General features: G+C 38.0%; 1 protein-coding gene across 1 annotated transcript in view; it reads left to right on the top strand.

The window, feature by feature from the left end:
* Positions 1-21071, top strand: part of LOC131682937 (uncharacterized) — a 501049-nt gene that overhangs the window by 233769 nt on the left and 246209 nt on the right. The window lies entirely within an intron of this gene.

The following is a 21071-nucleotide window of genomic DNA, read 5'->3' as shown; positions in this document are numbered from 1 at the left end:
ACTCGGGCAAAATTGGAGCTAGTTGGCTGAGGATGATGAGAATTTCGCGTATGACGGTTGGAAATATCGTTACTATTTGTAGCCTCAAATCCTGGATGAAGCAACGTGTGGTGTCACTTTTGACACAAGCGACAAGAAAAAGTGGATGCACATTTCCGAACAAAGTGGTCACTCCTGAAACAATTGCTGCAAATCTTACGAGTGTTGACGATATTCAACCTATCCTTCAAAGGCATTTTTTCGAAGACTGGGCATTTGACCAACAAATGATACTGGTTGCACGCTAGACATGCAGGTTGGGGAGTGTCTGTAGCCGCAAAACTGTTAATCCGATTGGTGGAGGGGTTATGGGTTTGCTTCGACTGCTTTGGAGTAGAGTTTTGTTTGCTGTGGTAATTAGATGCCTGATCAGTGCCAATCAACAACGATTCCATTGCTCGGGATTTTTTAGTTAAGAAATTAATGAGATTAGTGTATGTAGGCTCGGCATCATCGGATACATATTCTTCCCAATCCTTGAGGGTTCTGTCGTCTAATCGGGAACTAAGAAGTTGGACGAGAAGACTGCTCCAGTGTTGCGTTGGTTCGCCTAATTGCGTCAGAGTTTTCACATGACGTTGAAAATCTTCTACCATTGTTCGAAGTGCTAGGGGAGATTTTCCAGTAAGCTTCGAGTGGACCATCAACGATTGCAAATGTTTTTTCTTCAACAAATACTTATTGGAATACCGAGCTAAAAGTGCTTACCATGCAACTGCATAATTATTGACAGTAATCGTCAAAGATTCTATCAATTTGAGCGCGTCTCCTTTCAGCGACGATCGTAGGTACTGAAATTTCTGAATACAGGGTATCTCTGCTGAGGAGTGAATGATTGAAATAAACCAGTCGTGAAACGTAAGCCACTCGTTCAGATCGCCATCAAATTCCGGCAATGAAATTGTAGGAAGTTTCACGCCGACCATATGGGGAACTACTGGACCGACGGGATGGGGTTGCGCTAGCGTTGGAGCAGGGGGAGGGATTTTCGAGACCAAACCACCTTTAACCCGAAAATAGGTTTCTTCTACGTTTGCCCTTATTTCCATATTACCAGCCATAAATGCTTCCGAGTCGTCAAATGATTCATATTCACCTTGTATTGCCTCAAAATTCTCCATCAATGTATCCAGCTTACCCAACCGTATCGCTACTTCTTGAAGGTCTCGATCCTCGTTGTAGTTGGTCACGAACATTTCGATGCGCGAAATGGAGTCCATAATGTTCCGTCGCTTCAGCTCCTTCTGTTTCACCTTTTTCTCCGACATGATGATGAAGTTAAACTAGAACAATCGAAAAGACCCAGGAAGCACCGATTGGTAAAAATTAATTATTTGGACAGACACTCACCTGTGCCTGTCCAAAGACAGGCCTTGTATTTATTAAAATCTGGAACCTGCAATGAACCCTGATGCCGGGCGGCAATCGCTGTGTGTCGTGTTGAGCACGGATGATTCACGTTGCAGATGTGGTTTTGTAGCCAAATCGTTTCCACACTTGTTCCGAATGCTTATCTCCAAGGTCAGTCGGTTGAAATCGCGTGTTAGATTTTTATTCACCTCAGTACAGGTGATAATAGCGTTATTGGGTAGAAAAAACTTTATTATGCCGAATCAAATATATTCCACGATGAGATGTGTGTGACCGGTCTGATCGATAGGTAGAATAAAAGAGACAGATGAATCCCCTATCAAAGGTGATTGGCGCTATAGAGCGTGGGAAAAAATCTACTTTGTAGTATTGCCACCAATGAATTTGATTGGGGCGCGTTCGCAATCAATTTTTAGACGGATTCTAATTTAAATTAATTAAATCTAACAAAATCTATTGTTTCACCACATATTGACTTCTGCCCGTCCATTTTGTTTCTTGCCAATCAAACACAAATATTGAGGTTACAGCGATTGCAAAATATAATCATGCGATTGATTTTAAAATGTAACAGATACACTTCCTCTAGTTTCATGCTAAGCGCATTACAATGGCTCTCTGTGAAGCAAAGAATTTATTACTTAACAATGGTGTTCATTTTTAAAATTATTAATGGAATGCTGCCTCGATATTTGTGTGATCGAATTGAAAGAGGAAGTAATGTGCATAGGTACAACACTAGAAACGCGTCTGAAGCAAGAACACCTAACTTTTTATTTAGTAGATCACAGAACTCCTTGTTGTACAAAGGAATAAGTTTTTTCAATTCGATGCCTAGACATATTAAACGTGCGGCAACATTAGCGGAGTTCAAAACACTATGTATTTCACACGTAAAATCTGCTTTGTAGACAGATTTTTTGAATTTTTACATTTCTTACAAAAGAAATGTATAGGATTCGCTCAAACTTTGAAAACTTTTTCCGAGGCCCGGAGGGCCGAGTCTCATATACCAATCAACTCAGCTCGACAAATTGAGACAATGTCTGTATGTGTGTGTGTATGTGTGTATGTATGTATGTACAAAATGTCATGTAATTATCTCAGCAATGGCTTAACCGATCTTAATTAAATTAGTTTCAAATGAAAGGCCTAACGTTGCCATTTGACACTATTATTTTTGATTTTCGATATGTTGTTTACTTTCTGAGATATGGGCGATTTTGTCAAAACACGGCAGGTTTTTTGCAAATAACTTTCAAACAATACAATTTCCCACACACTGCACATAAATAGAAAGCTTGTAAAAATACCTTTCTAACAAGCTATAGATTGTCTAAATCCATGCACAAGCAGCGGAGATATTGAACATTTTGTATTTTTAGTCCGCGCTTACCAATTTCCCCTAACTAAAAATGAGATTGTTTCATACAGAGTATTGCTTTACTGGTGTTTTAGGGGCAAAACTAAACCGATTTTGAATATCGGGATATGAAAACACATCTACGTGATTCAAGGAATTCGATGTTGAGAACATTTTGTGAATTACCTTTATAATAAATTAACTATTTCTCAAAAATTTATATATAAGTTCACTTCAAAGACAAACTAATGTGTTGATAAAGAAACAATGAGTTCTAGTATTTATTCCTTGGATTAGGCATTGCGTTCAATCATGAGGGAAATGTTAGATTGTATATCAATACACAGATCAACAAGTAATTCACCTAGTAGTGAGATAAAAGATTTCTTATATAATTATACTCGTGGCGTCACCGAAAGCAACTGTATGTTTGAAGCCCAAAAATCTAGCGAAAATTTAACTCTTTTGCAAGATTTAGGTTATACTGGTTATGGCGCAAAAATTACTACTTACATTATTTATGATAAGAATGTAAGAAATCAATATATCATAATAATATACCTATAAAAATAATGTCACTGCATTAACCATCATTTGCCATTCCTCACACGCCCCCCCCCCCTCCATCTCTCTCTCCCTCCCTCTCTCTCTCTCTCTCTCTCTCTCTCTCTCTCTCTCTCTCTCTCTCTCTCTCTCTCTCTGTCTCTCTCTCTCCCTCTCTCTCTCTGTCTCTCTTCTATCGCATCTATCTAACTATTTCTGTATCCATTTCTAAGTTGTGTGATAAGATCTTCTGCCAATCTGAAATATTTATTAATTGTAATTGTGAAGGTTTGAGAAAACAAAACTATTTCTTGTCTGCTGCTACATCAACTCAACTTTAATTCAATTGTATTCAAAGCCTGTATCTACACTATAATTAAGGAAATTCATGGCTATATCAGAAAAATATTTGGCTTAACTGGGTAATATGAAAGTTTGACGATGAAAATTTTCAAAAGAGACATTCCACGTGCAATATTTAAACTATTCGTATCTCTATTGAATTTTGAATGAAATATATGCTCAAAGACTGAAAGCTGAGCCAGAAGGATTGGACTTGCCATCAACGTTTCGAAGACAAAATACATGAGAGGAAGAGGTTCTAAAGACGACAATGTGAACCTCCCACCCGAGTTCGGATTGACGGTGAGGAAATCGAGATGGTCGACGAATTCATGTATTTGGGTTCACTGGTAACCGACGATAATGATAACAGCAGAGAAATTCAGAGACGGATCTTGGCGGGAAATCGTGCCTACTTTGGACTCCGGAGGATGCTCCGGTCGAACAAAATTCGCCGGCGCACGAAGTTGATTATCTACAAGACGCTGATTAGATCGGTAGTCCTCTACGGCCACGACACCTGGACTATGCTCGTGGAGGACCAATGCGCCCTTGGAGTTTTCGAACGAAAGGTTTTGCGTACTATCTATGGTGGCGTGCAGATGGAAGACGGAACGTGGCGCAGGCGAATGAACCATGAGTTGTATCAGCTGCACATTCGTTGTATTGGTACGAACTTTCATGAAAAATAACGGATCAAAGACCAAAAATATCCACAAATTAGATCCAGGAAAAGAAGTCTCCCAAAGTACCCACTCTCGATGGTGGATGCAACTACAATGTGTCTTCTAACTTATCGTCGTCCATATCTGGATATACTGAGTAGTTTGAACCATTTCTTTGGTCTGTTTAGGACTTATTTATCTATATTTCCTGCACGAGAATTCCTAACGAAACAATATGAAAGCTATAAGGATGAATGGAAAGAGACTGCATTGCAATCAACTGAATGCACGGCTTTTATGCTATCGACATAGCCTAGACATTTCACACTATTTACTTCAATGCAAATAAAAACTTTGAAATATCTACCTGTCTCATTCACGAAACGCATTCTCCCTGTCGTTCTCTGTTCAAGGGCCTTGAAAGCACATGTGACCTTGTCTCACTTTACTGTATTCAATTGTGCGTTAAAATACTGGACCTGGAAATTCTATTCTGTACATAAATCTTTTTTCGGGAATATGTGACCAAAAAGTAAACTTCGAATTCCAAAGCAAATTGAACATTCCAGGTTCCTGATAACTAATTAAGGTACAACAATAAAGTAGAAACACCAGATAATCTTAAAACGACGCCGTCAAGTAAAGAAGCATGAAAACAAAAAGAATAAAACTAAAAAAAGATGGAAGCCCTAGAAAGTCCATTGCATATTTATTACCCTTTTCTCAGAAGATGGGATTTTCAAAAACATTTCAAAACTTTCTGATGCAATGGTTCTCAAATTCGTACAATACGGTTTATTCATTTTTTTTATTCAAAAATGTTTTTAGCTTCAAATATATGACCATTACTTTTTAATTAATTATTTCATTCCGCATCTTTTTATTCGTTTTGTTCATCTGCGTTCATTTTACTTATTTTATTCGTTTCATTCTTTGGATTCACTCTGATCAGTTTACTCTTTTTGTGCATTTTACTCATATCATTCATTTAACTTATTTTATTCATTGTTTTCATTGTATGCATTTTATTCATGTTTTCCAGTTTATTCATTTTGTTCAAATTCTTCATTTTAATAATCTGACTATTTTTTCAGTTTTAATCATTCCATCCAAATAATTTATTTGATTCAATTTATTTCTTTATATTAATTTATAACCTTTTACCATTGTTCAATTTTTCATTTTAATCAATGCATTTAATTCTGCCAATTTTCTTCTTTTTATTCATTTTATTACTTCAGCTCATTTTGTTTATTTGATTCGTTTGTTTTATTTATGCATTTCATTTATTTTTTACTTTATTCATTTTGTTCATCCATTTTTTTTATTCATTTGATCTATTTCATTAATTTGATCCATTGTATTCACTGGATGAATTAAATAAATTTGATTCATTTGATTAATTTGATTAATTTGATTCTTGTGATTCATGTGATTCATTTGCTTCATATGATTCATTTGAGTAATTTTATTCATTTGATTCAATTGATTCATTTGATTCATTTGATTCATTTGATTCTTTTGATTCTTTTGATTCATTGATTCACTTGATTCATTTGATTCATTTGATTCATTTGATTCATTTGATTCATTTGATTCATTTGATTCATTTGATTCATTTGATTCATTTGATTCATTTGATTCATTTGATTCATTTGATTCATTTGATTCATTTGATTCATTTGATTCATTTGATTCATTTGATTCATTTGATTCATTTGATTCATTTGATTCATTTGATTCATTTGATTCATTTGATTCATTTGATTCATTTGATTCATTTGATTCATTTGATTCATTTGATTCATTTGATTCATTTGATTCATTTGATTCATTTGATTCATTTGATTAATTTGATTCATTTGATTCATTTGATTCATTTGATTCATTTGATTCATTTGATTCATTTGATTCATTTGATTCATTTGATTCATTTGATTCATTTGATTCATTTGATTCATTTGATTCATTTGATTCATTTGATTCATTTGATTCATTTGATTCATTTAATTCATTTGATTCATTTGATTCATTTGATTCATTTGATTCATTTGATTCATTTGATTCATTTGATTCGTGTGATTCATTTGATTTATTTGATTCATTTGATTCGCTTGATTCATTTGATTCATTTGATTCATTTGATTCATTTGATTCATTTGATTCATTTGATTCATTTGATTCATTTGATTCATTTGATTCATTTGATTCATTTGATTCATTTGATTCATTTGATTCATTTGATTCATTTGATTCATTTGATTCATTTGATTCATTTGATTCATTTGATTCATTTGATTCATTTGTCTCATTTGAATCATTTGTTTCATTTGATTCATTTGATTCATTTGATTCATTTGGTTCTTTTGATTCATTTGATTCATTTGATTCATTTGATTCGTGTGATTCATTTGATTCATTTGATTCATTTGATTAATTTGATTCGTTTGATTCATTTGATTCATTTGATTCATTTGATTCATTTGATTCATTTGATTCATTTGATTCATTTGATTCATTTGATTCGTTTGATTCATTTGATTCATTTGATTCGTTTGATGCATTTGATTCATTTGTCTCATTTGAATAATTTGTTTCATTTGATTCATTTTATTCATTTGATTCATTTGATTCATTTGATTCAATTTATTCATTTGATTCATTTGATTCATTTGATTCGTGTGATTCATTTGATTCATTTGATTCATTTTATTCATATCTTTAATTTTATGCATTTCATGTTCAGTTATTCGTTTTATTTCATTCAATTTGTTAGTATGAGTCAATTTATTCTATTAATCTTATAACTATTTCTAAATATAATCTTAATTTTTATTTAATAACCTAATCTAATTTGATTCGTGTATATTATAATTTTGGTTTACATTAATTTTTCTACTCATTTCATGAATTTAAAAACCTATTATTTCATTTTTTGCTTTACTTTTTTATTTCGTTCGTTTTGTTGCTTTCTATAATTTATTCAGTTTATTCGAGATTTTATTCGTGCAAGACTAGAAACTGTTTTCATCCCACCTCTAGTTGGGTGCCTACTTCTCGTGAGTTCTGCAAACTAATCCAATAGTGAAATGTGTAAGAAATGTCTCATCTCACTGCAAGGTGGATTAAATCGGTTTTCCTTTTACTATCTGCATAGATTCTTCCTTTTTCTTTAGCCAACGCATCTCGGTCTCTAATCTCGCCATCCTCTATTCGTTCCGCAGGCACTTGCGGTAACTTAGAACGGATCCTACGACCAAACATCAACTCACCAGGTGATTTTTCCGTTGTTGAATGATTTGTCGAATGATATGTTAAAAGATACTTTCTCATTTCTCCCCTCCAATCCTTTCCAAGTTCCTGTGCTATTCGCAACCTCTTCAATATCGACCTATTTTGTCTCTCTACTTCTCCTTTCATAGCTGGCCAAAAAGGAATGGTGTTAATCAATCTTATTCCATTTGATTCACAAAAATCACGAAATTCTTCACATTTTTCACTGAATTGAGGCCCGTTATCTACTCGCAAGGTTACAGGTAATCCATATCTACTGAATATAGTAGCGAGTTCAGAAATCAATATTAATTCGTCAAAAGGGCGAAAGTGTTTTTTGTAAACAAACTTGTTTCGCTCATTAGTCTGCTGCAGAGTGGAATTTCATGAAAAATATGCGTAAATGTAAATTTTTACCCTTCGTAGAAGTAGTTTCAATTGTTTTCTGCTTCTAAATTATAGTAAATTAAGAGAAACCATCAAAATAAAAGTTTGTTTACAAATCTTATTCGCCCTTTTGCAAATTTAATATGGAAATGGTGTTTGCTGCTGTTATTGACGACATTTCCACCACTTCCATGTAACGACTATAATAGTCTACAACTACCAATAAATACTGACCCTCAGGCAGCGGCCCAAGAAAATCAGCGGCTATGTCCATGTTAGGAAGATCTCTTCTGATCATTGGTTCGGGTGCACTAAGTGACGAGACAAGTGTACATCCTTTGCACTGTTTAACGAATCTTTCCATTGCTGATCTATTTTAGGCCACCAGACATTGCTTCTGAGGTGAGTTTTCATTAAACGCATTCCCGGGTGGCCCTCATGTGCTAATAGTATCACCTTTGCACGAAGCTTTTCAGGAATGACGATTCGATCGATTCTCATTAAAACATCATTTATAGCATACAATTCATTTGACACAACCCTGTAAGCTAAAGGCAAATTTTGCTTGTCATCCTGTTTATTTTTTTGCATAATTTCACAAATTTCTTTATCAACCCGACTCTCATGCTCTCAGCTACTTCTTGAACGAAAATTTCTTCATCTTGATCAAATGGAATGGGCTTAATTATTGCCAAACGCGAGAGAGCGTCGGCTACGTTTTGATTTCCCGGTACATGTACAATCTGGTAGTCAAACGACTGTAAGCGTAGCACCTATCTTTCAGTGCGTGCACATGGCTTCGAACGTGGTGTGAATAAATATTCCAAAGCCTTACAATCCGTAACCAAATCAAAGGATGCTCCATACAAATACATGCTGAACCGTTCCACGCTCCAAACTAGCGCAAGTGCCTTCCTTTTCAGTTTGGCAATATCGACGTTCTGTGTCAGTTAATGATTTAGATGCGTACGAAATAATCCGGGAAACACCTACATCGTCTGTTTGACTTAAAACAGCGCCAAGTCCATTTGGGCTTGCGTCTGCCATGACTACTGTATGATCTCTAGGATTGAAAAAAACCAAAATGCGCTTCTTTACTTAGTGCTTCTTTTATTTTTTCAAATGCAGCGTTTTGTTCGGGTCCCCATTCAAATTTAACTCCCTTCTTTGTCAACTCTCGTAGAGGTTGTGCGATGTTAGCCAAATTAGGAATAAATTTATTCAGGTAATTTGCGAGTCCAAGAAAACTCCTAACTTCAGACTCCGATGCCGGAGGGCGAAAAGATAACACTGCGCTAACCATCGAAGATGAAGGTCTTATTCCATCTGGAGAAATATAATGCCCTAAAAACTCTAATTCTGATACACCAAAAACACACTTGTCCCAGTTGAGTTCAACTCCTCTTTCTTTTAGTCGTTTTAGTACCTAAAATTTCAAATTTAAGTTTTATTTCATTCTTCTATTTATTATATAATAGTAGTTCTCACACAAATAAAGAAAATGCCAACAACTCATACATCAATTTTAGTTTACCTGCTGCAAATTTCTGTCATGGGATTCATTGTCCTCTCCTTCAATGATAATGTCGTCCAGATACCAATGTGTGGTGCTGTGACTAATCCGAATGGCATCCCATTAAATCGAAATAGGCCTTTATTTGTTATAAAGATGGTAACGTCTCTGGAATCCGGTGTCAATTCCACTTGGTGAAAAGCCTCACGAATATCAAGTTTGCTCCATATTTTTCCACGGCTAATGCGAGCCAAATATTCTTCCACCACCGACATATTTTTTGCAATGGAGAAGACATTTACGTACTAGCCCAGTACACGTGCTATTAGTAGGTGCCAGGCTACCACACGGGGTGTACTGGGGGCGAGTCGGGCTCGAATGGTGACGCTGCCATTAATACCGACTAAACTCCATTGGGCTCCGCCATCGTTCCCCACAGGGACTGCCTCTCGGTATTACTTCTGGGGGGATGGCTGTACTTGATGTGCTCATTCACTCTCGCTCACGCGTTCATACGTCCTGCATGAGGCTTACTTGGGCGCTCTCTCTATCGCACCTTGATTCACTATCTAACACTCCACATGAGGCTGACTTTTGTGCTCACCTTTTTCGTTGCTTGCGAGGCTGACTTGTGTGCTCACCTTTTTCATTCCTTGCTAGGCTTACTTTTGTGCTAGCTTCTAACATACCATGTGAGGCTGACTTGGATGCTCACCCTATCACCTGGTTCACTCTCGATCGTGCCACTCTATTATACCCCTGACGCTCCCCCTGGCATCCCATGTGGGACATTTTTCTTAGGTCCCACTTCTGACATACCATGCGAGGCTAACTTGTGTGCTCACCCTTTTCATTCCTTGCAAGGCTGCCTTTTGTGCTAGCCTCTACCATACCATGTGAGGCTGACTTTTGTGCTCACCCTTCCCGATCAGAATGCAATAACAAGATTATAACAGAATGCAATTTTCGTAATAAGCGGTGTTATAAATCTGGTCTCGTTAGTAGTTAAAATAGCAGAAAATTATAACAAGTAACAGCTCGAGATACAGTCTTGAAATATTTTTGTTATGTGTTTCTGATCGGGTTAACATACCGAGTGAGACTAACTTGGATGCTCACCCTTTCACTCCTCTGCCACGCCACGAGGCATCGATAGCTAAGTCCCAACATACTACGCTACGACCATCCCATCTTGGCATGAGGCAGTCCACATATACGCCTATACACTCGCTCTTCTACCTTGCTTCGGAGTGGCCTTACGCGGTTGCCAGTCGCTGCGCCTAACCTGACTCAGCATGGACAGATCATTCACTCACTTTTTTGCGCTCGGCCTTTTTCGCTCCAACTAACCAATCACTAGTTAGTCGTGCCCGTCGTCTGTTGCTCGGTGCGCCAAATTACCTGTAGCCTACAGGCAATCTGGGTGGTTGCAGCCGATACTGCGTTCCACTTCTCCACCGATTGACACATCCGCTGAATAAGGGTATCAGGGGTTGTGTCCCAGCCACAGACGTCAAACATTGTTCTTCTTTCGACGTCGAAACGAGGACATACGAACAGTATGTGTTCGGCAGTTTCGTCTACACCTGGGCAGTCCTGGCAGGCTGAGACCTCCGCGTGCCCGAGCCTGTGGAGGCACTGTCGGAAACAGCCATGGTCTGACAGGAACTGTGTCAGATGGAAGTGAACTTCCCCATGGGGTCTTCCCACCCAGCTCGATATGTTAGGTATCAGCCGGTGGGTCCACGTACCTTTCGAGGAGTTATCCCACTCACGCTGCCATCTGGCGATCGAGGTCACCCTGGTGCGCTCGCGGGCTCCTCTATTTCCACATAGCTCGAAGCACTCCTCATCTTCCCGAATAACCAGCCCGACTGGTATCATGCTCGCTATCACGCAGGATGCATCGTGTGATACCGTGCGGTAGGCATCACTCTGAGGCACATCACGCGGTAGGTGCTCTCCAGTTTCTGTAGGTAACTGGTTACCCTCAGTGCTCTTGACCATGACGGGCCGCCGTACCTGAGGATAGATACGGCAACGCCTGCCAGTAACCTACGTCTACTGGCGCACACCTTTGAGCTGTTGGATATCATCCTCGATAGAGCCGCAACAGCAATCGACGCTCTCTTGCATGTATAGTCGACGTGGCTGCCGGAGGTCAGCTTGTCGTCTATAATGACTCCGAGAGACTTCAGACTCCGCTGTGAGGTGATCACGACTTCTCCCACATGGATAACTGCATGTTGTACCGACTTGCGGTTGTTGACGATAACTACCTCCGTCTTATGATGAACGAGCTCCAGGCCTCTCGCGCTCATCCATTCCTCCACCGTGTTGATAGCGTGTTCTGCACTTAGTTCTACCTCAGGGATTGACTCCCCGTAGACCTCCAAGGTTACGTCATCGGCAAAGCCGACAATCTTGACCCCAGGAGGGAACTTCAGTCTCAGAACCCCGTCATACATGAGGTTCCATAGCACTGGGCCTAGGATCGAGCCCTGCGGGACTCCGGCGGTAATCGGAACCCTTTTCTGACCGGCATCGGTCTCGTATAGCAGTACGCGGTTCTGGAAGTAACTTTCCAAGATCCGGTACAGACCCACCGGTAGGCTAAGCCAGTGTAACGAGAGCGCCATGGCATCCCAGCTTGCGCTGTTGAATGCGTTCTTCACGTCAAGTGTCACTAACGCACAGTATCGAATGCCTCGCCTTTTTCGTTGGATCGCTATCTCGGCAGTCTTTATCACTGAGTTGAGAGCGTCCATTGTGGACTTACCCTTCCGAAAGCCAAACTGGTTGCTTGACAGGCTGTCCGTACCTTCTGCGTACGGGGTTAGCCTGTTGAGGATGATCCTCTCAAGCAATTTGCCAGTCGTGTCGATCAGACAGATTGGTCTGTACGCCGATGGGTCGCCTGGCGGCTTCCCGGGCTTCGGCAACAACACCAATTTCTGCCTTTTCCATCTATCGGGAAAACGGCACTCGTCAAGGCATCTCTGCATAACTAGCCTGAACGTGTTCGGGTTCGCTATGATCGCTGCCTTGAGAGCGCTGTTTGGAACCCCACCCGGCCCTGGAGCTTTGTTCATTGCTAGGGATTTAGCCACTGCGAGTAGTTCTTCATTCGTCACTGGAGCCACCATTTCGGCCGTGCCCGCCCTGTCTCGTAGTGCAGGTGGCCAGGGGCTTGTGGCTCGAGACGGGAAGAGTACTTCGATAATCGTCGCCACACAACGTCGATATTGCCAAACTGAAAAGGAAGGCACTTGCGCTAGTTTGGAGCGTGGAACGGTTCAGCATGTTTTTGTATGGAGCATCCTTTGATTTGGTTACGGATTGTAAGGCTTTGGAATATTTATTCACACCACGTTCGAAGCCATGTGCACGCAGTGAAAGATAGGTGCTACGCTTACAGTCGTTTGACTACCAGATTGTACATGTACCGGGAAATCAAAACGTAGCCGACGCTCTCTCGCATTTGGCAATAATTAAGCCCATTCCATTTGATCAAGATGAAGAAATTTTCGTTCAAGAAGTAGCTGTTTTAGCAGCTAGTGCATCGGTTCTGAATTGGGAAGATATTGAGCATGAGAGTCGGGTTGATAAAGAAATTTGTGAAATTATGCAAAAAAATAAACAGGATGACAAGCAAAATTTGCCTTTAGCTTACAGGGTTGTGTCAAATGAATTGTGTGCTATAAATGATGTTTTAATGAGAATCGATCGAATCGTCATTCCTGAAAAGCTTCGTGCAAAGGTGATACTATTAGCACATGAGGGCCACCCGGGAATGCGTTTAATGAAAACTCACCTCAGAAGCAATGTCTGGTGGCCTAAAATAGATCAGCAATGGAAAGATTCGTTAAACAGTGCAAAGGATGTACACTTGTCTCGTCACTTAGTGCACCCGAACCAATGATCAGAAGAGATCTTCCTAATATGGACATAGCCGCTGATTTTCTTGGGCCACTGCCTGAGGGTCAGTATTTATTGGTAGTTGTAGGATTTGAGTTGCCACTGTCTTTAATTGCAATTGGAATGAAGTGTCGATAAGTTGATGTAGTATTGTATGTGTCATTCAACGGAATATTAAATTGCCAATGGTAACAAGCGGTTTAAAGTGATAACAGTGTTCGCAAATACAAAAAGATCTGAATTCACATTCTTCGTCATTACTGCCCGTACGCTTGCTCTTAACAATAGAACGAAACGCTTCTAACGAAAAAAGGCACCCAAACCGTTGAGATGATCTGCAGTAAATGTGCTTTATATATTTCACCGGACGAGGAAAGCATTGTATGCGGTGGTTTTTGTGCCGATGAATATCATGCAGAATGTACCGCGTTAACTATAGCTGAAGTAAAGAACTGTAATAAGCATAGGAATATCCATTGGCATTGTACAACATCCACTGAAATTATGGATGATGTTTGTCATATCCAAGCGTTTCGAGATAAGCGTGAACTACTATCCGACGCTGCTGCGGTCATTCCTACCCGCGCCACTTCCATTGCTGTTCACACACAATCTCAAACGGGAGAATATAAAGCAGTCCCTGCTTGAGGAGATAGGCGAAATGAAAAAACAAATTGGTAATATTTAACAAGCTCTAACCGAAATTACACAAACACGCGTTGGTCTGTCCGCAAGAGAGGACACTCTATCCGCATAGTTGGAACCTGTGTACATTTTTCGCGACATGTCAAGCCACCCGTACATTCACGCTCTGCTGAAAACGTCTCATGTCTCAAACAGGTTAGCTTCCCAGCCTCGATGGTTGGTCTCGTGACATGTCATGGAATTTAAATGCGTCATCGGTCTTGAGACTGGTCATGAGGATAATTTACCTGTCGCGCGTAAGGCGATACCAGTCACACAGTTTACGAACCTGTACAAAGATGAACATTTTGTTATGGTTTGCTTGTTTGACCTGTATCTTATTTTTGATCGTTTAAGTACCGTGCAGTGGCAGATAAACGGAATGGTAGACGCTATATAAATTGAATTATTTTGAACTTTTTCAACTTTTTGATAGTAAATGTAGCGAGTTACAAGGAGTTAAAAATCAATAGTTTTAGACATTTTAAACGCACACTGGGAAGTAAATGCGTCAAAATTGAAAATTTTTCATCTTTTCACAGATAAATATTGTTCGTTATTGCAAGCTACGAGGAGTTGAAAATCAATAGTTTTAGACATTTTAAACGCACACTGGGAAGTAAATGCGTCAAAATCCAAAAAATTTCAACTTTTCACAGATAAACATTGTTTGTTATTGCGAGTTAAGAGGTGTTGAAAATCCATAGTTTTAGACTTTTCAAACGCACACTGGGAAGTAAATGCGTCAAAATTTGAAAATTTTAATCTCTTCACAGATAGATATTGTTTGTTATTGCGAGTTAAGACGTGTTGTAAATCAATCGTTTTAGACATTTTAAACGCACACTGGGAAGTAAATGCGTCAAAATTGAAAAATTTTCATCTTTTCACAGATAAAATTTTATAACAAGCAATGAAAAAAATTTGGGGGGAAAGCTTTGAAGTAGTTTAAACTGGAAAAATAAGTTGTTCCCACTTACCTTACTAACAATGGCATTGCTCATGAGAAAGTGACGTTAAGGGTGGAGGTAGTGTAATGCGGCTTTGCCGCATAGTCGAGTCCAAGGATTCGAAGCGGCGCAAAGCCGCTGAGAAACCGACGGACGAGATAGTTTTCATCTTGCTATCGAAGGGTGCAATCAAACCTGTAATCCACTCGTACTTAAACATAGGGGCTATCCCTAGCACTTGAATGAAGCGATGTGGCGTAGCCACATTCGGCACTAACAAAATTGTATTGTTGTAAATGAATACTATCCTATTGTTACTAAATAAAACATTGTTAATGCCTAATGTGGCTACGCCATATTGCTTTTTGTCATGCTGTCCGACTTCGCTGCCGCTCAGTCGGACTTAAACTAGGGAAAGCCCCTATGTTTGAGTATACCGGGCAAACGAGTGGATTACAGGTTTGATTGCACCCTTCGATAGCAAGATCAAAACCACCTCGTCCGTCGGTTTCTCAGCGGCTTTGCGCCGCTTCGAACCCTCGGACTCGACTATGCGGCAAAGCCGCATCACACTACATTCACCCTTAACGTCACTTTCTCATGAGCAATGCCACTGTTAGTAAGATAACTGGGAACAACTTATTTTTCCAGTTTAATATACTTTAAAGCTTTCCCCCCAATTTTTTCATTGCTTGTTGTAAAATAGGCCATTTAGAACCATTTCCAAAAGAAATTAACGTTCTTTTCGAAAAAGCCGCGATTCGGAACAATTACCGTTTTAGACATTTTAAACGCACACTTTTCACAGACAAATATTTTTCGTCATTGCGAGTTACTAGGAGTTGAAAATCAATAGTTTTAGACATTTTAAACGCACACTGGGAAGTAAATGCGTCAAAATTTGAAAATTTTCATCTCTTCACAGATAAATATTGTTTGTTATTGCGAGTTAAGACGTGTTGAAAATCAATCGTTTTAGACATTTTAAACGCACACTGGGAAGTAAATGCGTCAAAATTGAAAAATTTTCATCTTTTCACAGATAAATATTGTTCGTTAGTGCAAACTACGAGGAGTTGAAAATCAATTGTTTTAGACATTTTAAACGCACACTGGGAAATAAATGCGTCAAAATCGAAAATTTTTCAACTTTTCACAGATAAATATTGCTTGTTATTGCGAATTACGAGGAGTAGAAAATCAATAGTTTTAGACAATTTAAACGTACACTTGAAAGTAAATGCGTCAAAATCGAAAGATTTTCAACTTTTCACAGATAAATATTGTTTGTTATTGCGAGTTACGAGGTGTTGAAAATCAATAGTTTTAGACATTTTAAATGCACACTTGAAAGTAAATGCGTCATAATGGAAAAAAAATCTACTTTTACACAAATTTTTTTTTGTTATTGCTAGTTACGTGAAGTTGAAAAACGATAGTTTTGGACTTTTTAGACACACATTAGTAAGTAAATGCGTCAAAATGGAAATTTTTTCAACTTTTCGCTATTTTTTTTGTTACATTAAGATTCCGTTTTGGCACGTTCCGTTTTTGGCATGCTCCCATTTGTGCACACTCCGATTTTGGCAACAAATGGGTTCCGTTTTTGTCAACATTCTTGTTGTACATAATAAATCTTTTAAAAATGTGCAATAGATATTTTTTGTATCAATTGACATTGCATTTGACTTTATTTCCAAACATGGGAGTCATATTAATCCTCAAAAGCCCAAATCATTTTTTTTAAATTTTGTTAAAATTGTCTTACAGTTTCAATACTTTACTGTGATAATTTTGTGATGTTTTTCGCAATGTTGTTTTAAAAAAGCGTTATGCATTTAAAGGTTAAGGTGAAGATATGCGGAAGCCACGTTGCTAGGCACCGACTCGCTTGTTTACATTAGGAAAAACTGAAATCTGAAGTGAAAATTCAAACGCACAAATGAGAGTTTCCGAACATTTTCCATTGGTCATCTGCACATTGGCAGAAAATTTGAAGTTTTGTTAGTAAACGATTAAAGTTTCGCGAGTGTTTTTGCAGTGGTGTGTGAAAAAAGTGCATTTGAAAAAGTGCAATGAAAACGAGAAGAAGTGTTTCGAAAAGAAACCCCAAGTGAAGAGGGGCGATATTTTCGCAGAAAATAGGAGCTACAGATGGCATTCCGTCAGAAACTCGGATTGATTGTATAGGAAAATATTCTAGCTTCCTTAAGTAGCAGTTTCGTGGCACACCAGCAAGGTTAGTGTGTTGAAAAACGTATTTTTATATTTGCTCATGTCAGATACATGGTTAGGCAGGGGAGAGGGGTGTGTGTGGCGCAGCAGCTATGTTGTGGCTCGCATGTATAATGTCCTTAACTATGTTTTACACTATATGTGTCGTATTTAATGATAACAATAAGTATAGAAATGTATTGTTTATGTATAGTACAAGTGGTAGCAGTGTAACTAGTGTTAGACGGAATCAATTTTTATAGTCGAATGCAGATGAATGCGCTACACCGCATAATACAACGTCACTACAAAACTTGGCACTAAATTTGCAATACATATCGAAAGCCCGTATTTAGGAATACAAAACTGATAGCTCCCAAATAGTTTACGATGTCTTTTTGAAAATGCATTTTTAGATATAGTGCACTTTATATTCGTAAATGTTGATTTTGCAAACCTCCCTAGGTGCCAAAATTTTCTGGTAAAAAGAAATAATAAATTAACACCAAACATGAATTCAGCGACGTAAAATTACCCCAATGTGAAGTTTTTATCAAATTCGGATCCCTTTTGAGGTTTTGACCGACTTTTTTATGGAAGGTGATCACTGTGCGAAGACTGAATTTGATAAACATGAATAAAATTATTTTTTTTTTATTTTTTCCTTTCATCTAATTCCATTTCACACATGGTTAAAAATCCTTGAAACATTTTTGAGGTCGTGAATTGAAAATCCAAACTTTAAAAATAAGGTTCAATTTTTGGCACGGTTCCGGTTTTGGCAACACCAAAAAATAAAATTGTTGCCAAAAACGGAATCCTACTGTACTAGGATATGAAAATCACTAGTTTTGAACATTTTAAACGCACATGGGGAAGTAAATGCGTCAAAATCGCAAAATTCACTTTTTACAGATGAATGTTGCTTGTTTTTCCGAGTTATTAGTTATTACTTCCCAATGTGCGTTTAAAATGTCTAAAACTATTGATTTTCAGCGCCTCGTAACTCGCAATAACAAACCATGTTTATCTGTGAAAAGTTGAAAATTTGTCGATTTTGACGCATTTACTTCCCAGTGTGCGTTTAAAATGTCTAAAACTATTGATTTTCAACATCTCTTAACTCGCAATAACAAACAATGTTTATCTGTGAAAAGTTGAATTTTTTTCGATTTTGACGCATTTACTTCCTAATGTGCGCTTAAAATGTCTAAAACTATTGATTTTCAACTCGCAATAACAAACAATGTTTATCTGTGAAAAGTAGATTTTTTTCGATTTTAACGCATTTACTTCCTAATGTGCGTTTAAAATGTCTAAAACTATTGATTTTCAACACCTCTTAACTCGCAATAACAAACAATGTTTAACTGCGAACAGTTGAATTTTTTCGATTTTGACGCATTTACTTCCTAATGTGCGTTTAAAATGTCTAAAACTATTGATTTTCAACACCTCTTAACTCGCAAAAACAAACAATGTTTATCTGTGAAAAGTTGAAAATTTTTCGATTTTGACGCATTTACTTCCCAGTGTGCGTTTAAATTGTCTAAAACTATTGATTTTCAACACCTCTTAACTCGCAATAACAAACCATGTTTATCTGTGAAAAGTTGAATTTTTTTCGATTTTGACGCATTTGCTTCCTAATGTGCGTTTAAAATGCCTAAAACAATTGATTTTAAACACCTCTTAACTCGCAATAAGAAGCAATGTTTATTTGTGAAAAGTTGAAAATTTTTCTATTTTGACGCATTTACTTCCCAGTGTGCGTTTAAAATGTCTAAAACTATGGATTTTCAACACCTCTTAACTCGCAATAACAAACAATGTTTATCTGTAAAAAGTTGAATTTTTTTCGATTTTGACGCATTTACTTCCCAGTGTGCGTTTAAAATGTCTAAAACTATTGATTTTCAACACCTCTAAACCGCAATAACAAACAATATTTATTTGTGAAATGTTGAAAGAAATACAATTATCTCATTTTCTATATTTCCAATTATCCGCCAAAGTACGGTATCCAATATTTTACCCATTTTCAATACCGGTTCATTGTCGACATGTCACATAACAAGCAAACCTGTTTTTCTATTGTCGCGACCGTTCGCAAACGAACATACATGTCACAGTTCAGTAAATGTACAGCCGCTTGACAAACCAGTTTTGTTTTGAAACATGTACAAATTTTATGACATGTCACGGGGAAAATGTATCGTGTCATACACGCGCTTGTGTCACATGTCGCAAGAATCCGCAACTTGTACATGTCACGAGCAAACATGCGACCAGTCACCAGATGACTGGTCACAACCATGACATTTTCCAGCTATGTCTATCCGTTATATCATCTCCATTATCCTCCACTAGGTTGATGCAAGGTACCCGAAATGCTTTTAATTACGCTCTTTCCCCGTCGTCTAGTACTTCTGCTGATGTATCTCTGTGTTGGCTGTTCTTCACACGTATCAAAAACACCGTGACCGAAAAAGAGCTCTCCGATATGGTCACTGCTTCACTCGGGCCTACCACAGTGGTTGTGAAAAAATCGGTGCCTGGATAGAAGGACGCATCTACGATGCCTTTTATTTCATACAAAGTGGGAGTAGATGCAAAACTGAAACAAATCGCTTTATGCCCATCGTCCTGGCCATGGGGGATTTGTTTCCGGAAATTCCACGATGAATTTAGAGTTTGGGAGCCGCACGTTGAACGTTAAAGAAATGTGGCAGTGCAAATTGTAATTAATAATTTTGTTCTGTTGTGATGAGTGAACTATTATGTTTTTATGTTTGTCGAATGTTATTAGACTTTAGGAATTGGTATGTGTGGCTTAATATAGGTTAAGCAGTAATCTATATGCGCTTGCCGCAAAGATGAAATAAATAAATAAAAAACCCTCTGGTTCGGGAGGACCAGTCGAGCGATTTATAGGTAAGATTATCGCTACTTGTTGGTTCGGGAGGATCGGTATTGCGTTTGATCTAGATGATCTCGTTTGTATCTCGTCGAGCGATTTTTGAGACGATTATCGCTAGTTTGCCGGTACGGGATGACCAGTAATTCGTTTGGGTGGAACGATTTTGTTTGAATCCACCAGTTCGGAATGACCAATCGTGCGGGACAAGTATCACTAGGATATTGTCTAGAAATGACCAATATTGCGTTTACACCGGATTCTGTTTTTGCACGCAATTTTTTTGCACGGTTTTTTGCACGACTTTTTTTGCACGGTTTTGCAAAATAACACGATTTTTATGTACAAAATACCTATTTCGATATACCAGTTTAATGATTTGATCATCGCGTGAAAAAAAACCGTGCAAAAAAAATCCATGCTATTTCGAGAAACCGTCTAAAAAAAAATCCGTGTTATTTCGAGAAACCGTGCAAAAAAAATCCGTGTTATTTTGAGAAACCGTGCAAAAAAAATCCGTGTTATTTCGAGAAACGGTGCAAAAAAAAATTTTGATAGGCATTTAGTAACGGCAGCTGAAAATAAATGGCATTGGATATTTGCAATGCAAATGGGCATGATCTGCCAATGTGTAAAAATCGCGTATTTTTCTATTTTAGGAAATGAGTTGTTATTCAAAATTCAAGTTATGGTAGTTGAAAATCAATAATGTTGGGCAATGGTTTTTATAGGATTGTATGCTTTTTAGATATCATCAAATAATATTCCGGTTCATATATTACATCGCATTGGCAATGGAGCAATTGCTATATGGCCAAGTTCCCCCGGGTAGTGCCACTACACAAAGTATATTAATTTTGCTTGTTCAGTTTGATAAGCTAGAAACTGATAG

Source organism: Topomyia yanbarensis, chromosome 2 (assembly GCF_030247195.1).
Source record: "Topomyia yanbarensis strain Yona2022 chromosome 2, ASM3024719v1, whole genome shotgun sequence".
In the NCBI taxonomy this organism is placed as follows: domain Eukaryota; kingdom Metazoa; phylum Arthropoda; class Insecta; order Diptera; family Culicidae; genus Topomyia; species Topomyia yanbarensis.
This window is presented reverse-complemented; position numbering and strand designations above follow the sequence as displayed.